A 23,580-nucleotide genomic window follows, 5' to 3' on the forward strand; every position below is an offset into this window, starting at 1 on the left:
CTCAGGACTTCTTGCTTTCATAGAATCATAGCATTGCCTAGGTTGGAAGGGACCTTTAAGATCATCGAGTCCAACCATTAACCTAACACTGACAAAACCACCACTAAACCATATCTCTAAGCATTATGTCTACCCATCTTTTAAATACCTCCAGGGATGCTGATTCACAACCACTTCCCTGGGCAGCCTGTTCCAACACTTGACAACCCTTTCAAGGAAGAAATTTTTCCTAATATCCATCGTAGACCTCCCCTGGTGCAACTTGAGGCCGTTTTGTCTTGTCCTATCGCCTGTTACTTGCGAGAAGAGACTGACCTCCACCTCTCTACAACCTCCTTTCAGGTAGCTGTAGAGAGCGATAAGGTCTCCCCTCAGCCTCCTTTTCTCCAGGCTGAACAACCCCAGTTCCCTCAGCCACTTCTCGTAAGACTTGTGCTCCACACCCCTCACCAGCTTCATTGCCCTTTTCTGAACACGCTCCAGAATCTCAATGCCTTTTTTGTGGTGAGAGGCCCAAAACTGAACACAGCACTCGAGGTGGGGCCTCACCAGTGCCAAGTAGAGAACAATCACTTCCCTAGTCCTGCTGGCCACGCTATTCCTGATACAGGCCAAATGCCTTGGCCACCTGGGCACACTGCTGGCTCACATTCAGCCAGCTGTCTACCAATACCCCCAGGACCTTTTCTGCCATCCAGCTTTACAGCTTTAATTCATCCATGTCTACCTATCCCTGACAGGCCGCTCCGGCCCTCAGGCTGGGAGCTGAGGCCTTCTCTGGGCCCAGACCCCCAGGAAAATCCAGCTTCCTCCTTCCACAGGTCCCCCTTCAGCCACAGGCCCCTGGCGTCCCCCACCCTGCTGTAAGGGCACCGCAGCCCCCAGGGAGGCTCTGGGGCAGCCGAGGGGTGCCGCTTCCCTCTCACCCCCCGCCTCTCCGCGGCTCCTCGCCTCAGCGGCAGCCGTTGCAGGCGACGCCTGACAGCAGCGCCCAAGGAGGCGTGGCCTGGCGGGGCGTGGCCGGGCGGAGTGGGCGTGGCCGCGCGGCGGGCTGGCGGGGGGGCGTGGTCACACTGGTGGGCGTGGCCCGGCCGGTGCCGCCCGGCGGCGGCGGGAGCAGGCGGAGGGGGCCGCGGCAGCCCGCCCGCCCGGCAGCGCCTGTTGCAGCGCCGCTCCTCGCCGGTAATTATTCTCTGCTGTTAATTATTATTATTATTATTTCCCTTCCTTTAGGGGGGGCGGGCGGTGAGGCTGCGGGAGCCCCGGCGGCGGGGTTCAGGAAGGGGGTCCGGCGGGCGACCGGGCGTGCGGGACCGCGGACCGGTACGGTGCATCCTCGGAGGGGCTAGAAACCGGCATCGGCTGCTGTTGGTGTCACGCTCCGCCCGAGTGGGCCGGGATAGCAGGTGTAAATGCGGCGCTCCGTACCGCAAAGTGGGTCGAGCTGAGCCAAACCTCTGGCAATTAGTGTCGGAAAGATCATTAATTTCGGAAAGAGACCCGGCGCTGCAGTCCTGATTTCCGCAAAGCCCATTTGATCGAGCGTGATGGAAATCTCGCCTGGGTATAAAGTGTGTTGTGAGCGACTCTGAAATGCGGAATAGGGCAGGGAAGGGGACTGGACAGGACAGGGAGGGGTGGGACACCGAAGTGGAGGCAGTTTTAGCATCTCTCTTAGCTGAAAATGATCTCATTAGGTTGCATTTAGGGACGGACGAGGAGTCTGCATCTGCGTTACGATAACACTGACCACCCAGCATCGTTTTCTGTGCCAAAAACTGCTTAGCTGATACATCTAATCCTAGTATTTATTTTTTAAATTCCTTTTTGTCCACAGGGTCCCGCTAAAGACAACTTCTTTATAGTGGTAATAGTTTTGAGAATTTCTGCAGGGCATTTCCTTTGCCTCACTATGGAAATGAAGAAGCTGGTTTGCATGTTGCAGATGACTCTGCTGTTTGTCCCCTGCCTGCAAGGTTAATGTTTCCCTACCAGGCTGGCAGCAATCAATTCCCTCTCTTGCCTCTGCTTCTGCTCTGCCTTTGCACATCCTCCACTGGGTAAAGTGAGTGGAATAGGCTGAGGGAAAAATTTGGATGTCTTTCCTCAAAAGAAACTGCGTTAATGCAATTAAGGTATGGCTGCAACATGCGTAATAGATGCCAGAGGGGCACCAAAGCATTTACATTTTTTTATGTAATGGTCATTCAAGAATCAATATTGTGCCCGAGTGATTTATTTTATCATTGGCTTTTGTGCTTACCGGTGTGAGATTCAAAGCAAAACGTCACAACAAAGAAATACCCGTTACGTGCGCACCATGCAACATTGTGAGCTCTCCTCCATTAGGCTGTAAGCTCGTTTGGGCAGGACCTCTGGTGTCACCATCTTTGCGCAATAGTGATGGTTGTGTCTCCACCATGGTGCAGCCACCCGCTGCGTGATGCTCAGGACTGGTGGGACACCTCACTTCCCACCCCCACACCCCTTTCTGAGGCAGAATTGGAGTGTTCATGCCTGCCTTTGGGTATGACCAGGGTGAGCATCCACATCTGGGAGCCCAGACACACTCCCGAGTCCCCTGGTCAGATGTAGGCGTGCACAATGAAGATGGCACCCTGATGAAGGCTAGAAGGATACCTGAAGGATACCAGAATCCTCCTACTGAAACATTTTGTATGTGTTTGTGCTATTGACAGTGAAATACTGGGTTGCAGTCTTCCCTTAGAGGTAAATGTGTAATTTTATGACTGGCAATAGGGATAATCCAACAAACCCTTGCCAAAATTTTTAATTTTTCTTTGCTGGAGCACTGACTTCCTCAGGGTTAGTAGTCTCACCAACATGTAAGAAGCCAAGTGTTTGGCAGATGGGACATCGGGTCAGCCCAGGTACAGCAGATGATGGTGCTGCACTTGGGTTTGGCCAGGTCCTTTCTGCCAGGTACCTGCAAGGGAAGCCTTTCCTGAAGTGCCGTCTCATGGCTCTGCAACGGTGTCTGTATGGGCCAGTGCTAGGTAGTATGTGGACCCCAGACTGAAAATCCAACTTTTCAAATACCAGAGTGTGATTTAGGCTTCCTCTCTCAAGGACGTTTCGCATCGTGTGTTCTGCAAGCGACATGAAATTCTGCTCTTGTAGGGGCTCCTGGAAAAATTTCTCCAGGAGTGGGAGTGGGTTTTTCCTGCTTTCAGATGAGAGGAATAAGGTGGCCTTTGTGTTTGCAAGATCAAGGCCTACCTTTTTCTGTTTCAACATAAAAGACAGTTACAAGAGCTGTGCTTAAAACACCATCTCACTCAAAGGCTTGTGTGAGTTTTCCCTGGTGGGCAAATAGCCTTTTTCCATTTTCTGTTCCAGAACCTTCCCACGGCAATGGCAGGGGCCGTGACAGCAACTGGGTGGTGGCACAGCCATCTGAGTGGGTCTCTACTGTGACAAGACACTTGGGAGGGCCTGTGGCCCAGATCCCCAGCAGTGTCTGGCACTGGTTTCCATTGGTGATCTGTCTTGGGTGACTGGTTGGACGGTGCTTCCATCAGCTGCTTCCAAAATTATCCCTTCTATTCCTTTAATAATCGTTAAGACGTACTAATTGTGAGTGAGGTCAGCAACAGTGGCAGTCCAGTAACAGAGTATGCTATACATGTTATTCCTGAGTTAGAAAACAAGATGAACCTGCCTTTCCCACACCACCACATCACGCGGTGCTTCCTCACCGTTGACGCTTTCTCTCTTGCATCCCATCACCATCTCTATGACAGACCTGCAATTCCTGAATTTTCTCACGTGCAACGCACACCTCAGGTAGCCCTTGCTAAAAAAATAAGTCCTCAGAAAACTCACACACTTCCGATCATCCGTGCAAGGTTAGAGAAAGGAACAGCGAGGAACCATAGCCAGGGTTGTGTTGGGAGCACGTGCCGGGAGATCATGATGAGGAACTCGGAGATAAACGTCTTATGCTCCTCTGCATTCACATCTGTAACCTGTACTATTGCTAAATAACCAGACTTACATATTTATCTATTTTATAGATAACCTGCAGGTTTTTCTCATGAAAATACAATACTTCATCAGAAATTATAGTCTCTTCCTTGTTATTGGAGAACCCACATTTCCGTTTTGAGGGCTGGATGAAATAAGTACCAATCGTAACAGTGTGGGTTGGCAAAGTGGAATCATTTTCGCCAAGAAGAAGCTAGGACCATGCTGCTAGTCCTCCTACTGACCTTTTTAGTACTGGCGTCATAGGGAGCACACAACTGGAAAACACACAAATTGGTAATAGCATTACAAGGTGGACTTTGGTAATAGCATTACAAGGTGGACTTGAGCGATGGTTTTCTAAATTGATGGTGGACTCTGCAAAGAAAACATCCGCTTCTTTTATCTCAGTATTTTGCTTTTTTTCAGGCTCTCCCTGTGCTGCCAGTGGGCAGAGACCCTCTGGAGAATGCCCGAGCAGAGCCCCCATCCCAGACAGCGCTCGGGAGCCCTGAAGTTTGTCCCACTGCGTGCATGCTTGGGAGCCTGAGTCGGATGCTCGGTGTTAGGGAAGGGAATGCTCCCCATGCAAACATCTGCAGTCTGTGGGCTTCCTCTTTTCCTTCCTACATTACCTAGTGACCTGGTGACCTTTAATAGTTACAGTGCATTCATTTCCTTCTCACTTATGGGAACACAGCTAGTCCAGTTTCCTTCTCTCTTATAGGAAAATAGCTAGTCCACTTAATCGGCATTTTGAATAAACCTAATTTATGTTTTAATCTGCTTTAGTTATATTTAATCTGTTTCTATTGTGATCATCCTTATACTTTTTTTAGGGTTTCATTCTGAATCAATATTTAATGTATTTCCCTAGTTAACATTTCCCTAGTTTAAAATATATTTATCTTTGTTCTTTCATTATTGAACCTTCAATATTTACTCTTCCTTTCCTGTTGTGATATTTTAGCACTGGTAGACCTTTATTAGATTGTGAAGGTATGGCCTTGACTACTACTGTTTCAGGAAGCCACTGAAGTTGTTTTGTAGGGTTTTTCTTAAAAGAAAATCTCAAATCTCAGTCAACACATTCCATTTTGTTCTTGCAAGCCCTTATCCTGCAGAAAGCGGACCATTTTAGGTGGGAACACCCGTACGTATGAGTTAAATAAGCATGTATGGTTTTACATCAGAAAAGTTTCCTTCCTCGTAGCATTGCATTTTAATGTAACCCTCTGAGCATGAGATTTGGGTAGATGAACTCCAGAGGTCCCTTCCAGCCAACATATCCGTGCTCCTTTCTTCTCAGCCTGTTTAAAACTGGGTACCACAGGATGCAAAAGCGTGGTGTAAAACTCTAATGTCGAAGTATCTGGGACAGCAGAGAGGCAGCCCGTGCCTTTCACGTCACACTTAAATCAGCGAGTCCAAAAGTTTTTGGAAAAGGAGGTCAGCATCATTTCTGGAACTGATTTCCCCAAAGATAAGGCACTGTAAAACTACAGTGAAGAGATATTTGTTTCAGAGACCCATGTATTTTACAAAACGTTTTTGTTCCTGTAAGCAGAAATAGCCGTATTTCTTATCAAAGTGGAATTTCTTTCCTCATTACAGTTCCAGTCACCATGCTAATATGTTGCCTAACCCTGAAATAAAAGCAGTTTTGTTAACTTCCTACAAATGTTTGTTGCCATGTTGGGATTGAATTGCCTTTCTCTCTCAGGGCAGGAAAAAATAACAACAGACGTATCATTTTCTTGTGTGTAAAAGGGAGACAGTGTGCTGGGTAAGAGTGGAATTGAGTGAAAAAAAATCAAAAAAAAGCCAGAGTTACTGCTTCTTTTTTTTTTAATAATAGTTATATGGTCATCATGTTAAATAACAAGGAAAAATGCAAACCCCAGTGTCTGCTCTTAAGCAGAAGTCTCAAGTTGATTCACTGAAGACATACCTAAAAATAGCATCTTTAGAAAAAACTTCTTTGTTTTGTCATTATGTAAAGAACATTGTCTAATTTTTATATAAAAAAGTTTCTGAGTGATTGACCCTAGGAAGTTGTCGATATAATTTTTATTCTATTGCTTATGGGAAGAACTCAATTTCAGTGTATCTTGCAGACAAAACTTCTTTGCATTTACAAGAAAATAAATAATTAATTAAATAAATTATGCTATATATAAAAATCTCTTTACAAACTGTACAACTTTTACCCTACTTTTTAATTCGAAAGCATCTGTACTCCTAAGTGTCAGCAAACTTTTCTAGCATTTATGCCCTGTATCCAGTCCTTGCTTGCCTGACATTCTGTGAAGAGAAATATGAAATTCAGTTTGTGAGATTTTTATAGAGTCATAGAATCATAGAATGTGTTGGGTTGGAAGGGACCTTAAAGATCACCTAGTCCAACCCCCCTGCAGTAAGCAGGGACATCTTCAACTAGATCAGGTTGCTCAGAGCCTCATCAAGCCTGGCCTTGAATGTCTCCAGGGATGGGGCCTCCACCACCTCTCTGGGCAACCGGTTCCAGTGTCTCACCACCCTCATTGTAAAGAACTTCTCCCTAATGTCTAATCTAAACCTGCCCTGCTCTAGTTTAAAACCATTGCCCCTCGTCCTATCGCTACATGCCCTTGCAAACAGCCCCTCCCCAGCTTTCTTATAGGCCCCCTTCAGGTACTGGAAGGCCACTATAAGGTCTCCCCGGAGCCTTCTCTTCTCCAGGCTGAACAACCCCAACTCTGTCAGCCTGTCCTCATAGGAGAGGTGCTCCAGCCCTCTGATCATCTTCGTGGCCCTCGTCTGGACCAGCTCCAACAGGTCCATGTCCTTTTTGTGCTGAGGGCTCCAGAGCTGGACACAGTACTCCAGGTGGGGTCCCACAAGAGCAGAGTAGAGGGGGAGAATCACCTCTCTGGATCTGCTGGCCACGGTTCTTTTGATGCAGCCCAGGATGCGATTGGCCTTCTGGGCTGCAAGCACGCATTGTTGGCTCATGTCCAGCTTTTCATCCATGAGTACCCCCAAGTCCTTTTTCCTCTATCACATCAAATATTAATATTATCATGAAATATTGGTTATAAACTCTTGAAATGTAACTGGCTCCTATTAGCTTTGGCAGACTATTTTTCTCTTCTTCCCCTCCCTATATGTTTGCTGTCTTTATGTACAGGCAGGTGCCATGACATTGCTCCTCAGTTTTTTCACCCGTGTATCCAGGCCAGAGTTTTCAAAATAAAACTTGGATTTCAGATTACCTAGTTTAACACATGAAAAAAAATAGAGCAGTCTCTGGAAAGTGCTGAGCAGCTCCCCTCAGAAAGCTGTACTGTACTCCTTAAGGTCCCAGGGAAGAGTATGTACCCAGGCTTTCTGGAAGACCTGCAGACTAGAAGTTCGTGGAAGTCCTCAGGTTCTGTATCTCAGAGTTCACCCAGTTCCACTCGGGCTTAGAGAAAACAGCAAAGACCACACAACGTAAGTGGAAGTAGCTTGAATTACATTTTGCAGGCACAGTGAGGTCATTTGCATGTTAGTGACTTGATCAGCTTAGCTGTAATGAGTGAAGTTAATCAGAACTGTGATTAGCACAGGAGATGCAAGCAGGGACACGCAATGAGCTCACAATGTCAGAACGTTTATTTTTGCCTATGGTGAATTAAAATGAAGTAGTTTATGCATTATTTAAAAAACAAACTTAGTTTCACCTAACAGCTCTGTTTTAAAATATCCACCTTGCCATTTCTCCATTAGCGTGCTTTCCCATCGGCTTGGACCCTGCTCATCGGCGGGGTCCTCACCGACTGCTCTGCAGTAAGGCTAGGCAGAGTAACTCCTCGCTTGGACGAGCTCCCCTTGCTAAAAAGACCAAGAATCAGAGGAAAGCATCCTCCTCACCAGGTACCCAAAGCCAAACGCCTTGTCCAGCTGGCTGGTGGGGTTGCCCCCGTAGCAGAAACCATCTCTGGGTGTGGGAACAGGCTCCCCTGAACCTGGTGGGAGAGACCTGTGGGAGCATCTGCTGCCTGTGAAATGGTGCAGTAATAACATAGACATCGCACGGATAGATGGTTGCAAGGGGACACTGGGGCAGAGGAAGTAACACTGTGCTACTCCCTTCCCAACGAGGTGGGGTCGTCGGCTGCTGAAGGTCTCCCATGCTCATGGGAGCGTGTTTCTCAGAACTGACACCAACCATAAACTCTTTGAAAAGAAACTGTCTTCGAATACGCATGTCGGTAGGAAGCCTGATATTTGCAGAAGTTGTTGGGTTTTAGGTAGTACTGGGGGTGTCAGTACGCACAGGGCATATGGGACAAAGAATTAAAAAAAAATTCCTGCAAAGAGAAAATAATGTTTTGCACATTGTGCTTCTTGACGATGGTAAATGCTGTACAGGATGAGGCAGTAATCTGTTTCTGCAAACGCAGTTGTTACATTGTCTGTTTGCCTCAGAGAGACTGATAGATCTAAAAAGAGATACCAAAGGAGAGAGACTTCCAAGAAAATGAGAAGGGGATGTGTAGTCAATCAGAGAAGGAAAACATCCTTACTAAAGATCCTTTAGACCTGCTTTCAACAGGATGACGCATTTTACATCTGATTTCTAGTACCAGAAGGAATCAAAATCAAAATATTTGTTAATATTAATTGCATTTTTTTTAAAGAAATACCATCCTTCCCCTGCCTTCTTTTCATTTTGGGTGTTCATTCAGTTAAAAAAGCAGTGCAGTCTTAATGCCGTGATATACCAGTGAGCCCTGGTATTTTTGTGTGGATGCCACACACATAGATGAGAAGACAGATTTTCAAGCCAATTCAAAATCAGCCCTCAGGTGAGGATTGGCATTTTACGCTGATTTTCAGATAACCCCTGCTGGCTGCCCTTGCTGCAAAGCTGGGAGTGCCCAAGCATTCAACTTTGTGTGCGGTTCTCCTTTGCATCCCGGTGTCCAGGCTTCATCAACATCAACTTTCACAATTATCTGCCTCACATTAGACCAGCAGAAAGTCGGAAGAGGAAGGACTGTCCAATGGTTAGACCACTATTTCAAACCGTGGGAGAGCTCTCTCAGATATGTGTATTAAAAATATGTCTTTCTTTAAATAAGAGAAGTAGAATACATTAGTCGGCGTCAGCATGGTTGCTACCAGCATTTGAGCTAGCTTCTTTAAGAAAACCCAGGTATTTCTGCACTATTCTACCTTCAGTGCCTACATGCCCTTAGTTAAATGCAACCAATGGTAACCAGAACACCTAGTAGCTGCAAGAGAGGTATCCCTTTAGGCTATGACCACCATGTATCTGTCATGTATTTATCCTATCATCCTTCCTCTCAGAGGCTTTCTTAGGATGGGATTTGAGGACTCTCCTGCATTGGCCCAGGTGCACAGAACCCATGCAGTGGCGTGTCCCAGAAATTTTGGACAGAAGCACACAGCCTTTCCTTAAACGTTCACTTATTTTGCAAGGGCAGGTAGTAAAAGCTGTGGTTTGTGGCTGCAGATACCTGTGTGCTGGGAAGAAAGGGAGACCACAAAGCTTTGTGGGGAGGCTGCAGAGCAGCTGGTAGACAGGATTTTACTAAATGCATGGTAATTTCTCTCATTCATGAGTCAACATCTATTGCATCCGTTGCTGGAACATACCCTTGGGCGTAGAGTAGCTGGAGCATCGTAGTTCACATGCCAGCTGTCCTCACGGTGCCTCATTCATGCGGCCATGGCCAGCAATGCAGGCGTCCCTGAGCTTTAAGTAGAACAAGCCCACAGTACTGAAATCTGCCCGGGGCCTGGAAATACACTGGTTTTTAAAATCAAAGGTAACAGCTCTTCAGCCATGGAGGAAACTGAGATTACAACATACAGCTGAAACTACCGAGGAGATGTAAACAGGCTGAACTAAATCTAGTCTTTGCAAAGGCACGTGAGAACCCTCTTGTTCAAATGCGATTTGCAAGTTGGAGCCTGCAGTCAAGGACGCACTTACAGTGTCAGCGTGCTGCACGGGAGCACGGTGGGTCTGTCTTCTCTGTGAAATGAGTCAGGAGAAGATTGGTTGGTAGGGGGTAGTTGCAGGCCACCAGAGGCAACCACCCCAGTTTTTCTTCCTCTTGCAGTGGGAGGAACAGCTTATGTGCAGACGAGCAAGAGGGACCAGGCAAATTGGTGGGATTTTCTTCAGTGTGAGATCTTTGTCTGGCTCTGCTATAGTTTGGCTGTCCGGTGTTTCTGACAGCTAAAACGGATATTTCATTACACACTACTCAGTCATGTAATATGTTAACGCTGTGAAGAGCTGAAGAACATATTTTCTTATACCTAAAACGTAAACACTTTCCACACTAATGCTTAGAAAAGGATTTAGAGTTACTGTCATGTAGGAAACTCTTTGCTGCTCACGTGAAGCTCATAACTCACCAGGTGGGAAAAGGCAAAGAAATGCCTGAAGGAGTGTTAAACCAGCCAAAGCAAGTTTAACCAGCGGACAGACTGCTCCTGCCACTCTTGACACTGAACCCTCTTTCCCTTGAGCTATTTGGTGGTTTGTGCTAATCTTTTACCTCAGTCTCATTGCACCTCACCTGTGTGCCTGTCCTTCAGCCCTGGCTAGGAAAGGGGATTGAAATAAAAACTGAAGATGCTCCTGCTTTCTTCTCCCCCTACCCTTTGCAGCTATCTGAATGATGGTGGTAGAGCAAACCAACCTTCTGTCTGTCTCGTATATCTGTTTTTTCTTACCTCCCTCTCTGTTTTGTCCGGGAGAGTGCGAGCCCTTTGAGGAAGCTTTCTTTCTTATCCTTTGTCTGTCTTCATTCCTGGAACCACAGTGCCTGGGCTCCAGGAGCTCTGGTAGAAACCAGCCCTAGGAACAAAGAAGACACAAAGATGCGAAGGGAAGAATAGCTGAGCACCCAGGAGCGTTCTGGAAGAAAGATTCCCATCTGCGTTACCCATTCCTCTGTGCAAACTTGAGGTTGGTTTCTGGCCAGCATTCACAGTGACTGAGGCCAGTTTCATCCCTGGGCAGTAACGTGGTACCTGGTCCCGAGTTTTGGAGTCAACTCCATGGCCAGTCTGTACATATTGCCCGTGGCAGCGCTTGCCAGCCACATATTTGCCACCAGCTTAGAGGGCGCTTGCCGGTATTACCGGTGAACATCACTCCGATAGCATGGGGCTTGTCTCCTGACTCTGCCCTGCAGAAGGCCCTGGTTTATAAATTCCTGACACCACTAACCAACACACACACACAAGATCAAGACAGTTTCGGAGTTTTCATTTGCTATTGAATTGTTTAACGTTTCAGTTTCCCCTGTGCCTCTTGAATGCTGTGTCAAAAGAGCAATTAAAGTTTGTTTCAAGTTTATCTAACACTCAAGAGCTAATGTTTCATGTTCGTTTCCAAGAATAGTTGTTTAGGGGCTCTTTTGACTCTTCTGACATTTGAAAACACACCTGATGACTTTGCCTCATTAGCTTTTGGTATGCATTGGCCACAGCAGCAGAGAAAACGGAGCAGCTAAGTGAGGATGAGGAGACGAGAAGCTCCTCTGCTTGTCTGGGGATGTGCTCTGCCCATTTTCCGGCAGTGCAGGCAGCTCCTGTATGGTACCCACTGGTGGCAACACAAGCAGCATCTGTGTGAGCAACCTCACACCACCTGATACACATCTGACACTTCACTCTTGGTACTTGCTTTCTAGTGGTGGATCTTCCATCTCTCTGTGTTCTCTCAAAGGTCTTTCGCTTTAAGCAGTCAGCAAAGTTAAAGTCTTGTTTTCTTTTTTACAATGTGTGCCTCCTGTATGATTCCTAACTTAAGTATCCTAATATAGAGAGTCTTCCTGACCATATTTTAGTCAGGTGCTAAATAAAGTGCTAAAACTTGTCCAGGCTGCCTCAAACTTTTGTTCAGATGTGCAAAACCTTGCAATTTCGGCCACTGTTAGTGCCAAAGTCCTGATACTGCTCTATATAGACTTCCAGAATAGGAACATCTCTTTGGATGAATACCCTTCAACTCTCTTGCAGAGCATAATCACACCTCTTCAACCTTATCTCAGCTGAGCTTCCAACCTTCTCTCGAATGAGCTTCCAAGACGTATCAGTGCCAACCACTAGGATAGAAAGGTCTGACCAGCAGGATGGAAAAAAAAAAAATGCAAGGAAAAGCTCTGTTTTGCTTATTTGAGATAAGCAAAGCTGATACTGAAAACATGGAAGGAATCATAACTGTGTTTTTATGGGGCTTGGGCTGAAGCAGAATTACGGCTACGACCAGCTGTAATTGGTGTTCATGATTGCTCAGGCAGAGGGGGGCAAAAATGTCTCACCCTTTCCAAGCTTTTTCCCCTCATATTTGTTAGTTTATGTATGTCATGGAAGGGATTAATCCCAAATGCAAGCTCTGACTCAGAGGTTTTCTTAATTACCATGTAAAAACATCTAGATTAGTCGGGAAGGAGGGTGGCCTTGTAGGCGTTCCTTTTCCAAAAATAAAGATGCACCTGGTAAGAGTTTGTTGGGTTCAGGACCTTTGCGGAAAGCCTGACCTCAGATACCTCCCGTGTTTAATTTCCATACTAATGCCCCCACCAAGAAACCCCCCCAAAAAATCTTTTTTTGTCTTCCTGCAGCTTCAGTCGATGCAGGACATGTTCCTTCTGAGTGAAAGGCCGTCACCCAGTGTAGCACACAGTCAGCCTAACACTGATTTTTATTTATTTTTAATGTGCTGTAGAAAGACAGCAAGTTCCTCCTAGGAGAAGCAAACTTCCCTTCCCAACAGGGAACTAATAACTGCTTGTACGGGTTTCTGAGCAGCATTTCAAGCCGTTGACGCTCAGGCTTGGAAAATGCAGCCAAGAGGCTGCAAAAAGAAGTGGGGTTTCTGAGCTGAATAACCTTAGAAATATTATGAAGAAGGCTGGCAGAAGAGCATCTCTAGGGCAGGAGTCAGGGAGTGGGGAAATGGCAAGAGGTAGAAGGAGAAAGGGAAAAAATATAGAAAATGCGCCAAGGGAAAATGAGAGAATAAAGGGAAACATGCCAAAAAAAAAGAGGAAGAGATACAGGAATACAGCTTTTAAAGACGCTGAGTGAAAAAAAAAAAAAAGAAAAAGAAGTTAAAAACAAAGCAAACAGACTAAGGAGGTTAAAATTCCCAACATTTAAAAACATAACAAAATCAAAACATAGTGGTAGATTATACAAGGAGGTATGTACGCAAGTGTGCCTGCCTGCACACGACGCTTTGTTCAGTCCCGCAGGTGTTTGTGCGCAGATTTCTGTCTGGATGCAAAGCAAATTGGATTATTCTTTTCTTGGCAAAAAGCCAGGTGTGGAGAGTTTGTTCAGGAGAGCAGCTTCATTTGTAATCATTGGTTTGTATCTTGTTGCGGTTCGTTTTTTCTGCTGCCCCCCCCCCCCGGTCTTTGCCCCAGTTTGCAGCAGAAGACGGGTACTTGAAATGATGGTGGTGCCTGGGTTCCCGGCGGAATTGGTTTATCTTTGCTGTGACAGGCACCTCGGGCACAGGGCAGAGCCCTGCGCGCACGTACTGGGGAGGGAAGGGAGGGGGCCAGGGGGAGCCCGTTTTGCTACCGTGCCAAAGCCACCTACGTTTCACCCATCAAAAATTGAGTCAGATTGAAGTTGTAAGTGGAGCAGATGAATGAGAAGGTTGGTTAACTATGGGACAGCTTTTGCCAGATCCAGGTTCTCAAAAATCACAACTTTGTTTCCCCCCAGCTTTGTGAAAAATAAAAAAAAAAAAGTCATATTTATTATAATTAAAAATAAAACATTTTTTTCCATGTGTTTCTCCACAGTTTTTACTGCATTAAGCCCCGGGCCAGCTGAGCCACCGAAGTCACGTTTTCATACTTTCCTCCCCCTCCACCCCCAAGGTTAAATATTTCCTGAAAGAAAAACAGAACAGCTAGAAAACAGATTTTGGGCCAAGTTCAGGGTCTAACGAAGACTCCGGTTTTCATAGGAGTGCAAAAAAAAACCAAAACACCACGCGTGGGAACCAATATTGTTGTAACAGCTCCTGCAAATGACACTTCCAGACTCATATCCTTCTGGAAATGGGTTTATCAGGTGGGCTGGTCCCTGTTCAAGAGGCAGGAGTCGGGGACTGTGCTGGGAGAGCCAGGGGCATGTGCCCTCCTCTGGTGGCAGTCGGCCCCGGGGGCAGGCCACGGGATCATGGCCACTCGGTCGCAGTGGCCAGGCTTTCCCAACCTTTTCTTCGCTCCCCCCACCAAGTAAAACCTGAGGTTAGCTCAGGCACCGTTATTAATATTTCACTAGTACTCCCCGTTGCAGCAAATGGATGGTTCTGCTCAATAATTCATGGCTGGGCGTAGCCTATTAAATTTGTAGTGGGGTGTACACTTTCATGTTATTTATTTATTATTGCTTTCATTTTAAAGGTCGTCCCCCCCCCCGCCCCGCTATTTCATTTTTCACTTGCTTAAATGCCTCTCCTTCAAAGTTCAGACTGCTTGCAGGAAATTAATCTTGTTCCTTGTGCCTTTTAAATAAAGCTAAGCTCTTACGGCAACGGCCTGGGCCTGGGCCGTAAGGAAGATGTTCAGACACACTCTGTCACTTCAGCGCAGGAGATCTCTTTGAAGCAAGTGACAACTGGGGGACGTTGGTACCAAGTCTGACAGCCTGAAGTCCATCCGTGGCCTCAGAGCTATCTGGTTTTTGTTCAACAGGGGTGTTTGGCTCATTCTGCTGAGGGACCAACCTGCTCCATGCCCAGCAATTGGTCACTGCCCCATCTCCTGCTCTGCCAGCAGGCACTGATCTCTCCTAGGGCCCTGCATGTATGTTTTGGGGACTATAAATCTTTCTAGGCTGATCGTAGGTTGTAACCCCTGCTTAGGAGTGGTCTTTTGCTTTGCTTTGTGGAAGCTGTCTACTCATAGATTGTTTGATCTTTGTGGCTCATCTTGATTCCTAAATAAGACAGCCTGTCAGCGAAACTGAAAGAAAGATTTCTTTAGAAGACTCAAAGACAGGTTTTCAGAGTTAAGGGTTTGGAAACCAAAAGCTGCACAAGTATGTAAAATCATGCACCAGTATCCCAGCCTAGGTTTAACAGGACATTATCATAGAATCATAGAATGTGTTGGGTTGGAAGGGACCTTTAAAGGTCATCTAGTCCAACCCCCCTGCAGTAAGCAGGGACATCTCCAACTAGATCAAGTTGCTCAGAGCCTCATCAAGCCTGGCCTTGAATGTCTCCAGGGATGGGGCCTCCACCACCTCTCTGGGCAACCTGTGCCAGTGCCTCACCACCCTCATTGTAAAGAACTTCTCCCTAATGTCTAATCTAAACCTACCCTGCTCTAGTTTAAAACCATTGCCCCTCATCCTATTGTATCCTTCTGGCTGTTCCTGTGCCCAGCTCCAGGGAAAAAGGTGAGGTTTGGAGAGCCACTGCTTCTCAGAATGACCCCACCAAAACCACGCTTTTCAGTATGAGAGAATTTCTTTTTACATGCCTCTATCTCCAGATGTGTCACTATACAAGCCTAGATGTCCCTCCCTGCCCAAGTATCAATGCCTTTTTGCGGGTTTGTGCTGAAGGTTGCCAGATCTGCTGTGTAGCAGAGGTTTCCCTTCATTTTCTTCACACCTGTGTAGGCGTGGGCCATTACCCTCCACGCTGTCTTCTCCCTCCCCCTCTGGCTCCATGCAGCAGCTCTGCAGGGCGCTGCTGGGAATGCCAATACAAGAGGTCCATGGGGGTCGGTGGGTCCTGGTGTGGAGGACGGTGGTTGCATGGTGGTCAGAGATCCTGTACCTGAGTGAGGGAGAGCACGGTGGTAGACTCCAGCTGGAGGTGAAGCCCTGCGGGGGTAGGTCTGCCCCATCCTTCCTGCATGAATGGATTGAGACATGGAGCGAGGTGGTCTTGTTGCACCAACAGATATTCCTGATAGTATGATTCCACCCCCAAAGGACCCTGGTATCCGTGTCGTGACAAGTTCGGTGCGATCACCCACCATTGCTTTGCATTCTGGAGGCTTTTTCTGGCAGATGTAATGCAGGAAGAATACAGCGTAAAAGGTATTATTTTCACATGCATTCTGCCAAGCCCTCAGTCTTTATCATCCTCTCCCCTGCAGAGATCACACGTGGCATTTCAGGATACATCGCTAACGTAGGCAGTCCCAGCAGTGGGTCAAATTACCTCCCCCCACCTCAGCACATGCCATCGGAGTAATGACCCCCGCTTCACAAGGACTCATTTACCTTTCAACAGCATTTAAGTTCTCAGGGTCCATTTTCAGAAACGAGGCAGGCATTTCAGTGCCTAAATCACTAGTGGCTGCGGGAAGTGTCACTGACTTTAATAGGAACAAGAACAGGGTCACACGGAATAAAGGTGTGATTCAGACCGCGTCAAACTGTAGCGGGAATTAGATCGGGTCCTCTGTACTTACGTAAGAGCAAGATATTATTTGTTTAAATGAGATCACTTTTAAATAATTTCCATTAATTTTGATTTGCCCTAGTTTTTTGTGGACCAGGAGGTTCCCCTCAAAAGGTTGGTTTAAAATTGTGCTGTCTTTAAAACAAAGGTACTTTGCAAGGTCCGCAGGAAGCTTCCGCTCTCAGCTTGGACGCTATGTGCTGGTGTCCCTGCTCTGCTCCCCACCACGCCCGTCCCATCCTGTGTATGTTCTTGGATGGAGGACATGTCCACAACCCGTGACTGTATCAGCAGTGGCAAGGAAGGCATTGCATGATACGAATGTGATTTTGCACAATAGTGCCTTTTGGAGAAACTCATTGCCCGAAGCAGAAGCAGCCTGCAGGAAGGCGAAAATCTCGGGAGGTGGCTGTGGGAGGTTACAAACACAAGTGCCAAGAGATGGTTGTGCCTGAAAAGGCCACCGAGGGAATACCCTTCCCTAGTTCCCACAAAGAAATTGTTCACTTATAGCAGACCCCAACTCCCTCCTTGTTTGGGGATCCCTGTAAACCCCCTCTGGGCTGCCAAGTAAAGTGAAGCTGCTGTACCTCTTCTTAGGCAGATGTCCCAGTTCATTCATTGACGGAAACGGGATGAATGGTTCCTGCAGGCTTTTTGGGTTGCCGCTTACCTTGCTAAGAAATACCCGAGCTTGATGACGGGAGAAAGCGGGCAGTCGCCGCCCTTCCTAAGGCTCCCCAAGGCCCCCGGGGGTGAAGGGGAGGAAGGTGAGAGCAGGCCAGGAGGAGGGATTGAGCCCGCGCTGCGCTCAGAGCTGCGGGGCGCTCGGAGCTGCGGGGCTGAGGCCAAGGCAGAAGAAGGGAAAAGCCAAGGAAGGCGTTGAAGCCCTGCAGTGATACAGTCTGGCGGACCTGCAGTGAAGTGTGGCTGCGTGGCACGGGCAGCAGGATGAGAGTGTCAGTGATGCAAAAGGTGCGTGGAAAGACAGGTCCTTCAGGCACGGAAAGGATAAGGGGTAAAGCTTTTGAAGTGGTGACAGGAGAGGGGAAAGGATTGTTTCTGACCTGTTCAGCTGCGGCTCAGGGGCATGGTCTGTTTATAATTATAGTCCTCCCTCTGTGAGTGTTTAGACACAGTGACTGTTAATTTATGGTACTTAATTTGTAGACAATCATCTTGGCTGTTTCCTAGTCTTTGCCTGTAACTGGAGGAACACCCCTCCCTAACTCTTCTACCTTTCATGCAAGTAAATCTCAAAGTATCTGTGTTTGGATTTTGGCCCTAAGACTGGAGCTGTAAGTCAAGTGTATTATTATATATATATTATTATGTTATGTTATGTTATGTTATGTTATGTTATGTTATGTTATGTTATGTTATGTTATAGTATAGTATAGTATAGTATTGTATAGTATCGTATAGTATATTAGTATATTATGTTCAGCCTGGAGAAGAGAAGGCTCCAGGGAGACCTTATAGCAGCCTTCCAGTACCTAAAGGGGGCCTACAGGAGAGATGGGGAGGGACTCTTTATCAGGGAGTGTAATGATAGGACAAGGGGTAACAGTTTCAAGCTGAAAGAGGGTAGATTCATATTGGGTATTAGGAAGAAATTCTTTACTGTGAGGGTGGTGAGGCACTGGAACAGGTTGCCCAGTGAAGTTGTGGCTGCCCCATCCCTGGAAGTGTTCAAGGCCAGGCTGGATGGGGCTTTGAGCAGCCTGGTCTAGTGGGAGGTGTCCCTGCCCATGGCAGGGGGGTTGGAACTAGATGATCTTTAAGGTCCCTTCCAACCCAAACCATTCTATGATTCAATGATTATTCTAATGCGGGACAGTCATGGACACTTAATATCACAATACATCCTATTGTAACCCCAGCTAACCATAAGCATACTTTATTGCAAAATACAAGCTATTTGTATTGAAGAGTTACGATTCAACACAATTCTAGGAAATCAGTACTATAATGATTGTCCCATGTAAGAAATTACATTAGAGAGATCATCGTCATATAATCATGCATTGTCAGCAATACCGCAAACGAACATCCCACCAGGTACAGGTAGGAGTTACCTATTGCACCATACCAGTTAAACGTATTTCAGTGCTGCCCAATAAAATTGTTATTTGTGTGATGCTTCAAGGATTCACAGTGTAGAATTTAAATAGTGCGTTGTCGTGACAGGACTTCGGCCGGGGGTATGTGTAAAGACTACTTAAGTTTAATAATGTTTGGTGAGACAGCATCATTAGGTATACACAGTGGCATTCCAGTAGGTCATGAAATAAGGCAGAAAAAGGAAAAGGGATTCATGGTTCATGGGGCAAATATATCAAAATCTTTTGTTTATACTTGCCTTACAAATCCGTCATACTTTAAATCTCATCGCTGCTGTCCTTGTATTTCTAAGCGTGTTCAAGCAGTGGTTTAGGCTGGTGCCTATTAGTATGTACTGGTATGAATCACTGCTGTGTACAAATGACACAGTATTGAGCTCATTCTAAGTGAGATGAATATAAAATATCATACGCTAGGGTGGAAAATCTAAGTGCCTCACCTACCTTCTGCAAAAGCTATAATAACTCAAGAGAGGACATTAAGAGTGCTTAGCAAACATTTCTGGTAAGGAAACACCCACCCTTAGTTTTCCTGTGCAAGTAAGATGTTAGATTTAAGGCATGCATCCATTTGGTGACCTCTTCCCTATCTCAGAAAAGGTATTGCAGCGTTCAAGAGATGTTGTGGAGAGCAATAGAAATAATTAAGGATTTGAAAAAGGTCTGTAAGAAAAAAGTTGGGGCAAACCATCAGGCCGGTGTTAAATATCCTAGAAAACCAAGAAGAGGAGCCCTGGCACAGTCTATCAAATAATGAAATACCACAGGGGAGGTATTTTTCTGATAGAAGGACGTCATCAAAAATGCCTGGAACATGTTTCAGTGTAATTCTGAATACAGCAATGTATGTGCGCTTCAAGGATGGATCTTAACTATGGGGATTTGTTCAGAAGAAGGTTTTCCTGAAGCTCTCTACATCAGCATGTAGCTGATAATCCAGCTGGTCTGATGAATCGTGAATGAAACCTTTTTCATTAAAGCCATCCAGTTTTGGTTATTTTTTTTCAGCTGCCCGTTTTCAGAGGTAAAAGCATGGAAGTTGTTAAAAAAGCTGAAGGATGATTCTTCAGCCTGTGGAAAGTGACGGGAATTTTGCTGTTAAGGCAGGACATTTCTTGAAATCCCCATGGGGTTGATGAATCACTTTTATCTATAGATGTTGTGTTTTCGGTTCTGTTACACTGCGTCATCCAGGTTGAAAGACAGCTAATATTTGCATCCGTCAAGCACTTTTATACTTGACTCTCCATGTAGCTGGGAAACGTGTCCTTGAAATTGGTATTAGTTGTGAGGTGATGTGAGGAGCACTGTGTCCTGTTTGAGGCTCTCCTGTACAAGAAAGGCTTTGACAAACTATAGAGAGCCACCAGGGTGGTCATAAGCTGGAGCACACGAGGTCCTAGAAGAGGCAGAGAGGGCTGGACTTGTTCAGGCTGGAGAGGAGAGGGCTGAGAGGGATCTTCTTGGTGTCTACACCTACCTAATTGGAGCTTATAGAGAAGGTGGAGCCAGCCTTTTGTCAGAGGCGCGCACCGAGAATAAAAAGAGCAGAAGTTGCATCAAGGGAAATTCCAACCACACGCAAGGGAAAAAAGTTTTCACAGGGAGGACATCAAACGTTGGCAGAGGTTGCCCAGACGTGCTGAGGAGTCTCCATCCCTGGACACACCACCCCAGGTGCCGCAGCCTTAGTTTGCAGCCAGCCCTGTGTGTTGAGCGCGGGGTAGGACTGCAGACCTTGCTGTTCTGCAAGTCTAAAATGTGGCTGCTTTTAATTGCCAAAGAGAGAAGGTGTTTTGTGCATGCGTGTGTGTGTGTGTGCACCGCATGTTCTCAGTGAGAGAGAACAGAACTAAAGAAGGGTAAAGCTGAGAGGAAGTGGTACACGCCAGTGGCCCTGTTGTAGGAGTAACGTGGTGAAGAGCGAGACCAGAGAAGGGTAATGTCCTTATAAAGACAAAATCTATTTCACAATGACGTTTTGTCACCAGTCACTTCCCTCTCTGGGCTCAGTCTTGGGCTTGCAGTCTTGGGCTTGACTAGCGGCTCTGCAGAAAAGGAAGATTTTCCTAGTCACGCAGCAACCTCTTTCGACATACTACTGCGCCGTTTCCCAACCTCCAAAAAGTTTTATTTTTCTTTTTAAAAGAAGTTCTCCCCTTTCCATTGGATTTGCAGCTGTCAAGCAGTTGCTCCGGCCGTTTGGACCCCCAGCTTGAGCCCAGGAGGTAAGATCACAGCACCTGCTGGTTTTTTTTTTAGCAAGCCGCCCTCGTCGCGCGTACGAGCAGTTTAACTGCACAGGAAATTGTGGTCACCGTGAAAAAGCAGTGCAGGTTCTGCATTAGCCTGAAGCATTTTCCAATTGTCTTGTGCACGGCTTTTCTACCGACCTTCAGGAAAGTGTTTGAGGGATGTAATTGGGCAGAGTGGTCTTTGACTAAGTGGAGTCGTGGTCTTTGGCTGAGTAGAGCGGTGGCCTTTGAGTGGAGTGGTAGTCTTTGAATTTGCATTTGCTGGCATTTCATTAGTTTGGCAGGGTGTGATAAAGTAAGAAGCCCTTATTTATATTGCAGAGTGAAGCCCTGGAAGAGGGTAGTCCTTATTCCAGTGATGAAAAACACGGATTCATAAAGCTAATGTGTTTTGTCCCGTATTGTTTACAATACACTCTGCTGCCTGTTAGGACGTTCACACTAGGCTTTTATAAATGTAATTTTACTCTCCAGAGAATAAATCAAACTGATGGAGCCTGATTGTAGTAGGGACTTCTGCTTTAAAAATGGTGGTATGTGGTGGTCCTAGCATTGTATTTGCCTTTTAAGATCTTGACTGCTGAAGCTGGTCAGGCTTGTCCCTTGTCTTCTTTAGGATTTCAGCTCAGGCTGTAGATGAACTGTGACTTCTAAAGGTCTACAGACATTTTAGGTGGTAGAATTGTGAACAGGAGCCTTTGGACTTAGCTTTTTGCTCTGTAAGAGCAGTAGACTTGCTGGTTTTGTCAGACAGTGGTTTCCTCAGCATGTGCATTTGGTTTGAACACTTGTCTGTACAACTGACCCTTAAGCCTGTGAGCAGCTTGACTTTTCAAGCAAATGGGACCTTTGTTAGGTCTTTGTTAGTTTAGCTGAAGTCACAGACAACATTGGCAAGCTTACCCCTCACTGCTGCTGATATCAAGTGAGGATGATCTCTAGCAAATGGCAGGCGAGACTGTGCCATCAGAAGTGCAGATGGGTGCTCAGCAGATGGCTGTTTGATTACCTTGATAAAAGTAGATCACGCCCTGAAACCTCTCATGGAGAAAAACTCCAGCATGTATCACCTTCCTCCCTTCTTGCTCATCATGCCGGAGCAGTTTGCCCTTCCGAGATGGGGCCAGAGGGTCTGCAGGGGGTCAGGGATGGGGCTGGGCAAACTCTCCTGAGAGGACAGGAGACGTGGAAACCCCCCTTTGTGGTGGGAAACTCCATCGAGGAGGGATGCTAGAGCCAGGAGGGACTGGGAAGTACCTGCCTGCCTGCTGGTAGAGAGAGTGGGGATTTCTGCTTCAATCCTGACCACGAGGTCCAAATTTACTTAGCTCCGAAGCTGAAGACAGCGCTCACTCAATAGGTCAAAAAATAGGTATTATGCTGCTGATTTTGAGTCTGCTTCCTCAATTGAAATCAAGTAAGGGTTGGGACTAAATACTGTTATGGTTTAAAATGTTTGAGAACCTATATGAAACTCACTGTACTTAAATGAGTCCAGTGGTCTAGTGTACCATGCACTCCATCGTGCTGTATTATGCTATCAGGGTTTTTTTTTGATCCTGTTTCCTTCTGATTTCAGTCATGAGCAGCCTAAAATGCAGCTGTGTAGCACGGAGCAGAGCTATCTTGATAGAGATCCTACAGTGAAAGTCATCACCATATGTTCTTTCTAAAGTATGAAAGAACTTTAGAAAGAGGTTGAATAAAGGGGAAGGAAGGAGATGGGGGAGATTGGGAGAGTACAATGCATTCAGAAACATAGCTGATTTTCATACTTTTAGCCCTTTCATGCAAAGCAGCAGACTCCAGTGAAATGCTGATACAAAACGTAAAATATTTATCAAAATGAAAAATATTTATGAAAAAAACCTGAAACAGCATTTAGGATACTGCAACCAGCTGTGCTGCAAGATGGAGTAGGGGGCTCTGCATCGGTCGCTCTGTGCATCTTTGCAGTTATCAAAGGGGAAAGCTGTAGGGTGGGAAATAAGTCGGTCCATCCCCCCCCCACAAAGGTGAGACCAGCGGGTGTCCCAGACATGGAGCCAGCACCAGCGGAGAAGGATACCTGGCAGTGGGGACTCAGGGACCACACTGTAAGGCCAAATTATTCTTCAGAGGAAAGGAGCATGAGAGGACTGTTCCTCCTGCTGCTCCAGTCCCTGCTTTGGTTCCCCATTACATACTCGGCTCCCAGAGTGGCACCACTGCAGGAGGGCGTCCCAAGCAGCAGGACAGCCCGTAAGGAGATCTATGTTGAGATGCGTTCTCTGTTTTCTGGTCTGATTTGGTGGGTGGAAGGGACTGATCACTCAGGGTCTTGCTAAGCCCCTGTGAATCCCTGCTGAGCTGAGGGAGGAGTCCTGCAGAACGGAGCACTGGACACAACTCCCAGAATGGGAGCAACAGCAACAGATTCATAAAACCAGGTGGAATCAGTCAAATGAAAATATACATTTGTATCTAAAAATAATATATCCATCTCCTTTTTACAGCTGGAACATGTTTTTAATATTTTCCATGCACAGAGGAACTGTTTTCCGGCTAACAAGCTGGAAACGGAGTCCACGTTCTCCTTTTCTTGTATCAGATACCAGGCTTCCACAGGGCATTTGGGACTGAGTCAATACTTTGTGACCTGACCTTCTGCCATTGGGCTGCAGTACGATGACTACCTCACAGGAATAAGAAGAAAGGCTTTTCTCTGTCTGCCCCAGGGTTTTGTGCCCCATCCGCCACCCCGGTGATGATGGGGCAG

At 46.4% G+C, this 23,580-nt stretch overlaps 1 protein-coding gene across 2 annotated transcripts in view; it reads left to right on the top strand.

The window, feature by feature from the left end:
- Positions 1 to 1,081: 1,081 nt before the first annotated feature.
- The window catches only part of LCP1 (lymphocyte cytosolic protein 1), a 50,797-nt gene continuing 28,298 nt past the window's right edge, over positions 1,082 to 23,580 (top strand). Inside the window, exon 1 of one of the 2 annotated variants that reach the window (XM_054212844.1) lies at positions 1,082 to 1,182. The gene's annotated coding sequence lies outside the window, so the exon portion shown is untranslated. Of the gene's footprint in view, positions 1,183 to 20,565; positions 20,796 to 23,580 lie in introns of those variants that run through there. The other variant, XM_054212837.1, reaches the window with a different exon arrangement.

This window comes from Rissa tridactyla, chromosome 1 (assembly GCF_028500815.1).
Source record: "Rissa tridactyla isolate bRisTri1 chromosome 1, bRisTri1.patW.cur.20221130, whole genome shotgun sequence".
Taxonomy (NCBI): Eukaryota; Metazoa; Chordata; class Aves; order Charadriiformes; family Laridae; genus Rissa; species Rissa tridactyla.